Genomic DNA, 14,482 nt, shown 5'->3' on the forward strand with positions numbered 1-14,482 from the left:
GAGCCACAAGACCCAACACCACCACAATAAGAGCCACAAGACCCAACACCACCACAATAAGAGCCACAAGACCCAACAACACCACAATAAGAGCCACAAGACCCAACACCACCACAATAAGAGCCACAAGACCCAACACCACCACAATAAGAGCCACAAGACCCAACACCACCACAATAAGAGCCACAAGACCCAACAACACCACAATAAGAGCCACAAGACCCAACAACACCACAATAAGAGCCACAAGACCCAACAACACCACAATAAGAGCCACAAGACCCAACACCACCACAATAAGAGCCACAAGACCCAACACCACCACAATAAGAGCCACAAGACCCAACAACACCACAATAAGAGCCACAAGACCCAACAACACCACAATAAGAGCCACAAGACCCAACACACCACAATAAGAGCCACAAGACCCAACACCACCACAATAAGAGCCACAAGACCCAACACCACCACAATAAGAGCCACAAGACCCAACAACACACAATAAGAGCCACAAGACCCAACACCACCACAATAAGAGCCACAAGACCCCAACAACACCACAATAAGAGCCACAAGACCCAACACCAAGAGCCACAAGACCCAACACCAAGAGCCACAAGACCCAACACCACCACAATAAGAGCCACAAGACCCCAACAACACCACAATAAGAGCCACAAGACCCAACACCACAATAAGAGCCACAAGACCCAACACCACCACAATAAGAGCCACAAGACCCAACACCACCACAATAAGAGCCACAAGACCCCAACAACACCACAATAAGAGCCACAAGACCCAACACCACCACAATAAGAGCCACAAGACCCAACACCACCACAATAAGAGCCACAAGACCCAACACCACCACAATAAGAGCCACAAGACCCAACACCACAATAAGAGCCACAAGACCCAACACCAAGAGCCACAAGACCCAACACAATAAGAGCCACAAGACCCAACACCCAATAGAGCCACAAGACCCAACACCACAATAAGAGCCACAAGACCCAACACCAAGAGCCACAAGACCCAACACCACCACAATAAGAGCCACAAGACCCAACAATAAGAGCCACAAGACCCCAACAACACCACAATAAGAGCCACAAGACCCAACACCAAGAGCCACAAGACCCAACAACACCACAATAAGAGCCACAAGACCCAACACCAAGAGCCACAAGACCCAACACCACCACAATAAGAGCCACAAGACCCAACACCACCACAATAAGAGCCACAAGACCCCAACAACACCACAATAAGTGCCACAAGACCCAACACCAAGAGCCACAAGACCCAACACCACCACAATAAGAGCCACAAGACCCAACACCACCACAATAAGAGCCACAAGACCCAACACCAAGAGCCACAAGACCCAACACCACCACAATAAGAGCCACAAGACCCAACACCACCACAATAAGAGCCACAAGACCCAACACCAAGAGCCACAAGACCCAACACCAAGAGCCACAAGACCCAACACCAAGAGCCACAAGACCCAACACCAAGAGCCACAAGACCCAACACCAAGAGCCACAAGACCCAACACCACCACAATAAGAGCCACAAGACCCCAACAACACCACAATAAGAGCCACAAGACCCAACACCAAGAGCCACAAGACCCAACACCAAGAGCCACAAGACCCAACACCACCACAATAAGAGCCACAAGACCCCAACAACACCACAATAAGAGCCACAAGACCCAACACCAAGAGCCACAAGACCCAACACCAAGAGCCACAAGACCCAACACCACCACAATAAGAGCCACAAGACCCCAACAACACCACAATAAGAGCCACAAGACCCAACACCACCACAATAAGAGCCACAAGACCCAACACCACCACAATAAGAGCCACAAGACCCAACACCACCACAATAAGAGCCACAAGACCCAACAATACCACAATAAGAGCCACAAGACCCAACACCAAGAGCCACAAGACCCAACACCACCACAATAAGAGCCACAAGACCCAACACCAAGAGCCACAAGACCCAACACCACCACAATAAGAGCCACAAGACCCAACACCAAGAGCCACAAGACCCAACACCACCACAATAAGAGCCACAAGACCCAACAATAAGAGCCACAAGACCCCAACAACACCACAATAAGAGCCACAAGACCCAACACCAAGAGCCACAAGACCCAACAACACCACAATAAGAGCCACAAGACCCAACACCAAGAGCCACAAGACCCAACACCACCACAATAAGAGCCACAAGACCCAACACCACCACAATAAGAGCCACAAGACCCCAACAACACCACAATAAGTGCCACAAGACCCAACACCAAGAGCCACAAGACCCAACACCACCACAATAAGAGCCACAAGACCCAACACCACCACAATAAGAGCCACAAGACCCAACACCAAGAGCCACAAGACCCAACACCACCACAATAAGAGCCACAAGACCCAACACCACCACAATAAGAGCCACAAGACCCAACACCAAGAGCCACAAGACCCAACACCACCACAATAAGAGCCACGGGCCCCAGGAGCCATAATGACCCAACAGCCCCGCCATAACCATGTTAGCCTCGTTATTTCCCCGTCCTAAGTGGCAGTTTCCACCTTAAGTGGGATTCGCCTATCAAACAACTCCACCACACTAATGGCTTTTCTGACACACGAGGGGAAGTGAGAGCTGGGAGAGGGGAAGTGAGAGCTGGGAGAGGGGAAGTGAGAGAGCTGGGAGAGGGGAAGTGAGAGCTGGGAGAGGGGAAGTGAGAGCTGGGAGAGGGGAAGTGAGAGCTGGGAGAGGGGAAGTGAGAGCTGGGAGAGGGGAAGAGTGAGAGCTGGGAGAGGGGAAGTGAGAGCTGGGAGAGGGGAAGTGAGAGCTGGGAGAGGGGGAGAGTGAGAGCTGGGAGAGGGGAAGTGAGAGCTGGGAGAGGGGAAGTGAGAGCTGGGAGAGGGGAAGTGAGAGCTGGGAGAGGGCAAGTGAGAGCTGGGAGAGGGGAAGAGTGAGAGCTGGGAGAGGGGAAGTGAGAGCTGGGAGAGGGGAAGTGAGAGCTGGGAGAGGGGAAGTGAGAGCTGGGAGAGGGCAAGTGAGAGCTGGGAGAGGGGAAGTGAGAGCTGGGAGAGGGGAAGTGAGAGCTGGGAGAGGGGAAGTGAGAGCTGGGAGAGGGGAAGTGAGAGCTGGGAGAGGGCAAGTGAGAGCTGGGAGAGGGGAAGTGAGAGCTGGGAGAGGGGAAGTGAGAGCTGGGAGAGGGGAAGTGAGAGCTGGGAGAGGGAAAGTGAGAGCTGGGAGAGGGGAAGTGAGAGCTGGGAGAGGGGAAGTGAGAGCTGGGAGAGGGGAAGTGAGAGCTGGGAGAGGGGAAGTGAGAGCTGGGAGAGGGGGAGAGTGAGAGCTGGGAGAGGGGGAGAGTGAGAGCTGGGAGAGGGGAAGTGAGAGCTGGGAGAGGGGAAGTGAGAGCTGGGAGAGGGGAAGAGTGAGAGCTGGGAGAGGGGAAGAGTGAGAGCTGGGAGAGGGGAAGTGAGAGCTGGGAGAGGGGGAGAGTGAGAGCTGGGAGAGGGGAAGAGTGAGCGCTGGGAGAGGGGAAGAGTGAGCGCTGGGAGAGGGGAAGTGAGAGCTGGGAGAGGGGAAGTGAGAGCTGGGAGAGGGGAAGTGAGAGCTGGGAGAGGGGAAGTGAGAGCTGGGAGAGGGGAAGTGAGAGCTGGGAGAGGGGAAGTGAGAGCTGGGAGAGGGGAAGAGTGAGAGCTGGGAGAGGGGAAGTGAGAGCTGGGAGAGGGGAAGTGAGAGCTGGGAGAGGGGAAGAGTGAGAGCTGGGAGAGGGGAAGAGTGAGAGCTGGGAGAGGGGAAGAGTGAGAGCTGGGAGAGGGGAAGAGTGAGAGCTGGGAGAGGGGAAGAGTGAGAGCTGGGAGAGGGGAAGAGTGAGAGCTGGGAGAGGGGAAGAGTGAGAGCTGGGAGAGGGGAAGAGTGAGAGCTGGGAGAGGGGGAGAGGGAGCTGGGAGAGGGGGAGAGTGAGCGCTGGGAGAGGGGAAGAGTGAGAGCTGGGAGAGGGGAAGAGTGAGAGCTGGGAGAGGGGAAGTGAGAGCTGGGAGAGGGGAAGTGAGAGCTGGGAGAGGGGAAGTGAGAGCTGGGAGAGGGGAAGAGTGAGAGCTGGGAGAGGGGAAGAGTGAGAGCTGGGAGAGGGGAAGAGTGAGAGCTGGGAGAGGGGAAGAGTGAGAGCTGGGAGAGGGGAAGAGTGAGAGCTGGGAGAGGGGAAGAGTGAGAGCTGGGAGAGGGGAAGAGTGAGAGCTGGGAGAGGGGAAGAGTGAGAGCTGGGAGAGGGGAAGAGTGAGAGCTGGGAGAGGGGAAGAGTGAGAGCTGGGAGAGGGGAAGAGTGAGAGCTGGGAGAGGGGAAGTGAGAGCTGGGAGAGGGGAAGAGTGAGAGCTGGGAGAGGGGAAGTGAGAGCTGGGAGAGGGGAAGTGAGAGCTGGGAGAGGGGAAGTGAGAGCTGGGAGAGGGGAAGTGAGAGCTGGGAGAGGGGAAGTGAGAGCTGGGAGAGGGGAAGTGAGAGCTGGGAGAGAGGAAGTGAGAGCTGGGAGAGGGGAAGTGAGAGCTGGGAGGGGAAGTGAGAGCTGGGAGAGGGGAAGTGAGAGCTGGGAGAGGGGGAGAGTGAGAGCTGGGAGAGGGGGAGAGTGAGAGCTGGGAGAGGGGAAGTGAGAGCTGGGAGAGGGGAAGTGAGAGCTGGGAGAGGGGAAGTGAGAGCTGGGAGAGGGGAAGTGAGAGCTGGGAAAGGGGAAGTGAGAGCTGGGAGAGGGGGAGAGTGAGAGCTGGGAGAGGGGGAGAGTGAGAGCTGGGAGAGGGGAAGAGTGAGAGCTGGGAGAGAGGAATAGTGAGAGCTGGGAGAGGGGAATAGTGAGAGCTGGGAGAGGGGAAGTGAGAGCTGGGAGAGGGGGAGAGTGAGAGCTGGGAGAGGGGAAGAGTGAGAGCTGGGAGAGGGGAAGTGAGAGCTGGGAGGGGGGAAGTGAGAGCTGGGAGAGGGGAAGAGTGAGAGCTGGGAGAGGGGAAGTGAGAGCTGGAAGAGGGGAAGAGTGAGAGCTGGGAGAGGGGAAGTGAGAGCTGGGAGAGGGGAAGTGAGAGCTGGGAGGGGGGAAGTGAGAGCTGGGAGAGGGGAAGAGTGAGAGCTGGGAGAGGGGAAGTGAGAGCTGGAAGAGGGGAAGAGTGAGAGCTGGGAGAGGGGAAGAGAGCTGGGAGAGGGGAATAGTGAGAGCTGAGAGAGGGGATGAGTGAGAGCTGGGAGAGTGGAAGTGAAAGAGCTGGGAGGGGGGAAGTGAGGGTAGGGAGAGAGGGAGTGAGGGGAAAGTGAGAGAAACTGGGGGTAGGGAGAGAGAGGATAGAGAGGGAGAGGCTAGGGGACTGAGAAGGGAAGGAGAGGGAGTAAGCAAGTAGAGAGGGAACAAAGAGAGTAGAGAGAGAGAGGGGAAAAGAGAGGGTTAGGGAGTATGAAGACAGGAGAGACGCTGAAGAAGAGCGATAATAAATGAGAGAAAATTAGAGAAATAAAGAAGTATGCGAGGAAGAAGAGAGAGAAACAGCAGTGAAAGAGAGAAGGAAACGAAAGGAGATAAATTGCAATACACAGAAAGGGGAAGAGAGAGAGAGAGAGAGAGAGAGAGAGAGAGAGAGAGAGAGAGAGAGAGAGAGAGAGAGAGAGAGAGAGAGAGAGAGAGAGCTGGACAATTAGCAGAAGAGAATCCCTGACTCAAATAAAATTCGTTCATTTGTCAGAGATAATGACAAGGATTAAAGATAACAGTACATGAGTATGTGGGGGAAGTAGCTAGGCTACAAGGGGAAGGAAGTAGCTAGGCTAATACAAAAATACTGCTGTTATTGGAGAGAGAGAGAGAGAGAGAGAGAGAGAGAGAGAGAGAGAGAGAGAGAGAGAGAGAGAGAGAGAGAGAGAGAGAGAGAGAGAGAGAGGTCAACACAGGAAGAGGTGGAGCCTTAGTGTAGTGGGTGTAGGCATTGGTGGTGAGAGGGGGCCAGGAAGACTGAGAGTATAGGTATTAGTGAGAGTAGTGGGAGAGTATGGGGGGATAATTCAATCAAGAGGGTGAAAGCTGCGAGTGTGAGAGTACAGAGTGAGAGAGTGCCAGGTGGGTGAGACGAGTGTTGAATGGGAGAGCAACACTTACCCATGAGGAGGGGGTGGCACTTACCAATGAGGAAGAGGGTGGCACTTACCCATGAGGAAGGGTGTGGCACTTACCCATGAGGAAGGGGGTGGCACTTACCCATGAGGAAGGGGGTGGCACTTACCCATGAGGAAGGGGGTGGCACTTACCAATCAGGAAGGGGGATGGCACTTACCCATGAGGAAGGGGGTGGCACTTACCAATTTGGAAGGAGGTGGCACTTACCAATTTGGAAGGAGGTGGCACTTACCAATTAGGAAGGGGGTGGCACTTACCTATGAGGAAGGTGGCACTTACCAATTAGAAAGGGGGTGGCACTTACCAATCAGGAAGAGGGTGGCACTTACCAATTAGAAAGGGGGTGGCACTTACCCATGAGGAAGAGTGAGAGAGGGGTGAGGTGCCTCACCCACGGTGGAGGGTCAACAGTAAGGTGGCACTCACCAATGGGGGATAGATAAGGGCAAGGTGGCACTATGACCAAGCCAAGGACGGCCGTTCCTATCCAGACCCACGGGAATATTCTCTGGAAATTGGTAAGGCTAGAAGAGGGCGGAGGACTGGAAATGGGTGTGAAAGGAGAGAGAGAGGTGGAGAAGGGGAAATGAAAGGGGCGAGGGAGTGGAGGTGAGAGGAGCCAGGAAGGGGGAAGTGAAGGGGTTGGGAGAGGCAGGTGAAAGGGGTTTGGGAAGAGGTAATCAAGGGGAGGAATTAAAACTAGAGAGGAGTGTGTGTGGCCGTGAGAGGCGGGGCGCTAATGGACCCTCTTCTCCTTCCCTGTGTTGAAGTGAGAGTAGAGGAGGTGAGGAGAGGGAGGGAGAGAAATGAGGGAGGGCGGGATAGGAGGGAAGGATAAGGGGAGGGAGAGAAATGAGGGAGGGAGGGAGGGATTGGAGGGAAGGGTAAGGGGAGGGAGAGAAATGAGGTAGGGAGGGATTGGAGGGAAGGGTAGGGGAAGGGAGAGAAATGAGGGAGGGAGGGGTTGGAGGGAAGGGTAGGGGAAGAAAGAGAAATGAGGGAGGGAGGGATTGGAGGGAAGGGTAAGGGGAGGGAGAGAAATGAGGTAGGGAGGGATTGGAGGGAAGGATAAGGGGAGGGAGAGAAATGAGGGAGGGAGGGATTGCAGCGAAGGGTAGGGGAAGGGAGAGAAATGAGAGAGGGCGAGATTTGAGGGAAGGGTAGAGGAAGCAGATGGAAGGGAAAGGAGAGAGGGAAGGAACCTAGAAACCATCCTATACATAAACAAAACTGCCAAGATCGCGCTAATCCACAAAGGAGGTAATAAAGCAAATGCAAAAAAAAAATCATTCAAACAGTGCTAAGAATGCCTCCACAACCCTGGACAACCTAAGTTCAGACCAAGGAGCTCCTCTAACAGCTCCTTAAGAGCTCCGAAGCACCAGGAGGCTGTTTATAACAATAACAACAGTTGAATGGGAAGTTTTCATGCTTGTAAACTGTTTCATAAATGTAACCAAAGCCGTCAAAGATTGAGGAAAGACGTACACGTTCGTAAGTACTTGCGTAAGTGTTTTCGTGAATCTGGCCCCAGGTCTACATAAGTAGTTTCAGTTTATTTAACTACCATGACAGCCAAAGATGCAACCCGTTCTCGCAAATTTAATAAGTCAATATTGACTTATTAAATATGTGCATAGGTGACATACTTAACATAATAGATACCCTTAAAAAGATTCATACAAAAACACCGACCTTACCTAACCTTGTTAGTATCTTAAGATAAGCATCTTATTGCTTCGTAATTACAATTATTACCTAACCTATAATAGGTATAGGTTAAGTAATAATTGTAATTACGAAGCAATAAGATGCTTAAGATACTAACAAGGTTAGGTAAGGTCGGTGCTTTCTATTAATCTTTTTAGGGGTATCTATTATGTTTAGTATATCACCTATGGTTGTAGTTAATAAGTCAATATTGACTTTACGAATTTGCGAGAACGGGTTGAAAGATGACATAGAAAACAAGCAAAAAACACCGATGTAAATAAAATAGATTTCACGAAAGCTTTCGAAAATTGCGACAAGAATTATGTCACGCAAAATGCTCACGAAAGGAATTACTGACAAAAGAAGGAAGTGGAATCTTTCATTTCCTAACGAAATATAATATAATATAGAATACCAAAAGAATAGGGGCGGTAGGAGAAGAAAATATCAAAGTGTTCAGTGAGGATCCACAAGGTCTTCTCTGAGTACTCTTTATTTTCTTCTCCGAGGCTATGGGTCCCTCCACTTGCACCAGAAGTGGTACCCCTTCTACATATAGAATATTATATAGTCAGAATATATCATCCATCTTGAAACACTCCCCCCCCCCCATCCCAGTATTTTTTTTTTAATTTTTGAATCAATTTAATTTGGAATTTTTGTGAATTTTTGTTTCATCTGCATATCTGACACAGACAAAATTCATAATACCTCAGATGACACTTTTTATGATTTTAGTGATCGTAGACAATATGAAAGGCTCAGCGAACCTTCACACTGATGTATATGACGACTTTCAAGAGGTTAAGGGAAATATTAATAATATTTATTAATAATAATATTAATTCATATTTAATAAAGATAAGTTTCAACTCCTCCACTAGGGAAAAAATAAAAATATCACATATAAAACGCAGGTCAAATCACAGTAAAGAAAAAAAAATATTAAAAACGTTTTGGAGTAATCATGTCGGAAGATTGCAATTGAAAATAACTCAATAAAGCAGCTGTCAAAACTACAAGCAAAATGAGAGGCTGGATAACAAGAACCCTACAACAAGAGAGATATCATACCAATGATACTTTTCAAGACACTAGTGCTCTCTAGGGTGGACTATTGTTGCTCTGTAACAACCCCATTCACAGCTGGAGAAATTGGTGAACTGGAGAATGTGCAATGATCCTTTACTACATATATTTATGTATCTATGTACTTACGTTTGTAGCTTAGCCTAACATCATAAAAGCACTACAATCACCTTCTGTGATTGTTCAATAAATCCCTGAACTGCATGTTTAACAGATCTCTCACCCTGTCCATGGAGGACAGAAGAAAATGTATTTATGCTGGTTAGCATTGTAAATGTCTGGCCACGTCTGTGGTAGAAAATAATAATAATAAAAAGCTGCTTATATCAGTAAAGGTAATACATTTTTTTATCTGTATTTTCTAGACCGCAGGAGACGGAGACACAGTGATACACTCCAGACGGATCTGGAAACATTCCAGAAGAAAAAGAAAAGTTAAAATGCAGTACACACAGAGATCACACTAACGTGATCCATCAAATCCACAAGGATTTGTGGATTTGTTCATTTGATTTCAACACAAAATCGCAGCTCAGTCGAATCAACCCGTCCTCTTAAAAATAACGTCACTTTTGGCTCGTATGCGCGGCGCTATGGCCAAATTTGGACGTAATTTGAAATGAAATCGACTCACAAAAGTGACGTACTGTTCCGTTTTCTGTTTGAGTCGTCCGGCTTACTCGGCAAGCTTAGAAGAGGAAACTTTCCATTAACCAGGCAGCGTCTGGGATGCTCCTGGACGCAGGTTCGAATCCTCGTCACGGCCCTTGTGGATTTGTTCGTTAAAATACAGGTTTGAAAAGTGACTACCAGGTCTTAAAAAAAAAAAAAACTGCTAGAATTTAACCCAGCACAATGTAAAGTTATGAAGATTGGAAGAGGAGAAAGAAAACCTGTACGACAACAAGCTGAAACAGGAGACAGAAAATGAAATCAAAATGAAAATATGGGAGCCTGACAGCCGAGTGGGCATCGCTGTGAATTCGTAGTACTGAGGTTCCGGGTTCGATCCCCGGAGCAGGCAGAAAAAAAAGCCAAACCCAACTCAAATCCCAGAGGTATATGTTTATATCAGTAAAATATCAGCAGCATAAGTCATACTGATCACCGTCTGGGTATCTTGAGGTTATCTTGAGATGATTTCGGGGCTTAGTGTCTCCGCGGCCCGGTCCTCGACCAGGCCTCTAACCCCAGGAAGCAGCCCGTGACAGCTGACTAACTCCCAGGTATCTATTTACTGCTAGGTAACAGGGGCATCAGGGTGAAATAACTCCCCATTGTTCCTCGCCGGCGCCCGAGATCGCACCCGGGACCACAGGATCACGCGTCCAGTGTTCTGTCCGCTCAGCCACCGGCTCCCCTTAAATCCCTTGTGTATCCTTCACAAAAGTAAATAAAACAGCCTTACAGGTTCTACACACCACGTATGTGAGACACATCCTTCAATATGCAGCCTCAACACCCTCACCAACAAGGCCTCTCAGGAAATTATTCAGTACCTAACAAGCCAATTCTACACACGGACTAACAAGCTATGCACGCAGTTTAACATGTTATAAAGACATCAACGTACGCGTCCTAATACGCGTACGCGGATACCTAACGCGTATCGTACGCGTACGTACCGTACCATACCGTACGCGTACGCGGATACCTAACGCGTATCGTACGCGTACGTACCGTACCTTACCGTACGCGTACGCGGATACCTAACAAATCATAAAATACGAAGTCGCACTTGAAGGCAACACAGAAATAACAAACATAAACCCCCAATATTTAACATAAAACAAATATATAATTACTGTAAAGCAATATAAACTTTGTGTAAAAGATCTACAAAGGGTAACAGAAAACAACAACGACATCTTAAAACTCACAGAAAAACGCAAAAAATACCCCTTTCCAAACACCCCCCCCCCCACACCCCCCCACCAAAAAAAATATAGCCATAAAAAGCCGCTTCTCTCAACACAAACTTGCCTCAGACCAACACGCTGATCCTACCAACCAGAAAATCCTCGTTCGAAGCTCTACCTTAAATTCCAATTCGGGATCGGGAATGGTTGCTGCGGCGCGGGAATGGGCTCTCTCCCCTTTTCCACACACACATGGAAGGGGAGGAAGAGGGGGTGGGAGGAAGGGGGGGGGGGCACGCCGCCCACAACCACCCCGCCAACATTTTATTCCACACATTATCGCCCGACTCCCAAAATAATCCGCTCGCGAACACACACCGCGATCGGCGTTTCTTGGTGTAGTGATGAGCTTTCCCGGGAGAAATAGCTATCCTCAAATACATACACGTACACACACACACACGCACGCGCGCACGCACACACACACACACACACGCGCGCGCGCACACACACGCACGCGCGCACACACACACACACATAGGACCAAAGAGCGGACCAAACAGCCAGAGCTCAACCTCCGCAAGCACAACTAGGTGAATACACACCAACGAATACACACACATGAAACTAGGCAGTTTCAACAGGAGGCCAGAGACAGGATACAGAATAGGAGATGAATTCCTTCATGAAACGGACAGAGAGAAAGATCTAGGAGTTGATATCACCCCAAACCTGTCTCCTGAATCCCACATCAAAAGAATAACATCTGCGGCATATGCGAGGCTGGCTAACATCAGAACTGCCTTAAGGAACCTGTGTAAGGAATCATTCAGAATCTTGTACACCACATATGTAAGACCAATCCTGGAGTATGCGGCCCCAGCATGGAGCCCGTACCTTGTCAAGCACAAGACGAAGCTGGAAAAAGTTCAGAGGTATGCCACTAGGCTAGAGTTAGTATGCCACTAGGAGGCATGAGTTATGAAGAAAGGCTGCGAGAAATGCACCTCACGACACTGGAAGACAGAAGAGTAAGGGAAGACATGATCACTACCTACAAAATTCTCAGAGGAATTGACCCGGTGGATAAGGATAAACTGTTTTAACACTGGTAGGACGCGAACAAGGGGACACAGGTGGAAGCTGAGTACCCAAATGAGCCACAGAGATGTTAGAAGGAACTTTTTCAGTGTCAGAGTAGTTAGTAAATGGAATGCACTAGGAAGTGATGTGGTGGAGGCTGACTCCATACACAGTTTCAAATGTAGATATGATAGAGCCCAGTAGGCTCAGGAACCTGTACACCAGTTGATTGACAGTTGAGAGGCGGGACCAAAGAGCCAGAGCTCAACCCCCGCAAGCACAACTAGGCGAGTACCCCCACACAGATTCGTCAAAGGATATGTCTATCTGTCAGTATCAAAGGCGTATACAACAATGAATATAAGATTAAAGCGGGGGCCTTCAGGGGGGTCGCCACGCCCCATGGTGTGATTAAGAGGGGAGAACCTACAAGAGGGGAGAGAAGAGGGGGGAGGAGAGGAGGGGGGGGGAGGAGAGGAAGAGGGGAGGAGAGGAGAGGGGGGAGGAGAGGAAGAGGGGAGGAGAGGAGAGGGGGGAGGAGAGGAAGAGGGGAGGAGAGGAAGAGGGGAGGAGAGGAGGGGGGGAGGAGAGGAAGGGGGGGATAGGGGTGTAGAGAAGGTGTAGGAGAGCGAAGATAATCACGTGAGTATGGGATAGGAGAGGAGTAGAAATGAAGGGAGGGGATCGGAGGGGGAGGGAGGGTAAGCCACGGGGTGGGAACGGCTAGGGAAGGGCTGAGAAGGGCTAAGGAAGGTGTGGGAAGGGCTGAGAAGGGCTAAGGAAGGTGTGGGAAGGGCTAGGGAAGGGGTGGGAAGGGCTAGGGAGGTGTGGGAAGGGCTAGGGAAGGTGTGGGAAGGGCTAGGGAGGTGTGGGAAGGACTAGGGAAGGGCTAGGGAAGGTCTGGGAAGGGTTAGGAAAGGGGTGGGAAAGGCTAGGGAAGGTGTGGGAAGGGCTAGGGAAGGTGTGGGAAGGGCTAGGGAAGGTGTGGGAAGGGCTAGGGAAGGTGTGGGAAGGGCTAGGGAGGTGTGGGAAGGGCTAGGGAAGGGCTAGGGAGGGGCTAGGGAAGGTCTGGGAAGGGTTAGGAAAGGGGTGGGAAAGGCTAGGGAAGGGGTGGGAAGGGCTAGGGAAGGGGTGGGAAGGGCTAGGGAAGGACTGAGAAGGGCTAGGGAAGGTGTGGGAAGGGTTAGGAAAGGTGTGGGAAGGGCTAGGGAAGGTCTGGGAAGGATTAGGAAAGGGGTGGGAAGGGCTAGGGAAGGGGTGGGAAGGGCTAGGGAAGGTGTGGGAAGGGCTAGGGAAGGTGTGGGAAGGGCTAGGGAGGTGTGGGAATGGCTAGGGAAGGGCTAGGGAGGTGTGGGAAGGACTAGGGAAGGGCTAAGGAAGGTGTGGGAAGGGCTAGGGAAGGGCTAGGGAAGGGCTAGGGAAGGGATAGATGCATGTAAGAACAGGGATATAAAAACATGCATCAAACAAACACACTGATACAGAAGAGAGCAGCGTCAACAAATACCACAAAGAGCTTGTATGAACATTTTTTCAATACTTCAAAACTACAACCACAGTGTTATTTATTTTATTTCCAGGTCTCATATTTATTGTTTCCCTATTTTATTTATTTCGTGTAATTTCGAGTTTTAAAACGTTTTACGAAACCGTTTTGGGCTGCGTCTGCCCAGTGTTTCTCCTTTTATCTGCTTGATGGGGTTCTGGGAGTTCTTCTACTCCCCAAGCCCGGCCCGAGGCCAGGCTTGACTTGTGAGAGTTTGGTCCACCAGGCTGTTGCTTGGAGCGGCCCGCAGGCCCACATATACCTGCTTGATGGGGTTCTGGGAGTTCTTCTACTCCCCAAGCCCGGCCCGAGGCCAGGCTTGACTTGTGAGAGTTTGGTCCACTAGGCTGTTGCTTGGAGCGGCCCGCAGGCCCACATATACCTGGTTGATGGGGTTCTGGGAGTTCTTCTACTCCCCAAGCCCGGCCCGAGGCCAGGCTTGACTTGTGAGAGTTTGGTCCACTAGGCTGTTGCTTGGAGCGGCCCGCAGGCCCACATATACCTGGTTGATGGGGTTCTGGGAGTTCTTCTACTCCCCAAGCCCGGCCCGAGGCCAGGCTTGACTTGTGAGAGTTTGGTCCACTAGGCTGTTGCTTGGAGCGGCCCGCAGGCCCACATACCCACCACAGCCCGGTTGGTCCGGCACTCCTTGGAGGAATAAATCTAGTTTCCTCTTGAAGATGTCCACGGTTGTTCCGGCAATATTTCTTATGCTTGCTGGGAGGACGTTGAACAACCGCGGACCTCTGATGTTTATACAGTGTTCTCTGATTGTGCCTATGGCACCTCTGCTCTTCAATGGTTCTATTCTACATTTTCTTCCATATCGTTCACTCCAGTACGTTGTTATTTTACTGTGTAGATTTGGTACTTGGCCCTCCAGTATCTTCCAGGTGTATATTATTTGATCTCTCTCGTCTTCTTTCTAGTGAGTACATTTGGAGGGCTTTGAGACGATCCCAATAATTTAGGTGCTTTATTGCGTCTATGCGTGCCGT

Source organism: Procambarus clarkii, chromosome 55 (assembly GCF_040958095.1).
Source record: "Procambarus clarkii isolate CNS0578487 chromosome 55, FALCON_Pclarkii_2.0, whole genome shotgun sequence".
Lineage (NCBI taxonomy): Eukaryota > Metazoa > Arthropoda > Malacostraca > Decapoda > Cambaridae > Procambarus > Procambarus clarkii.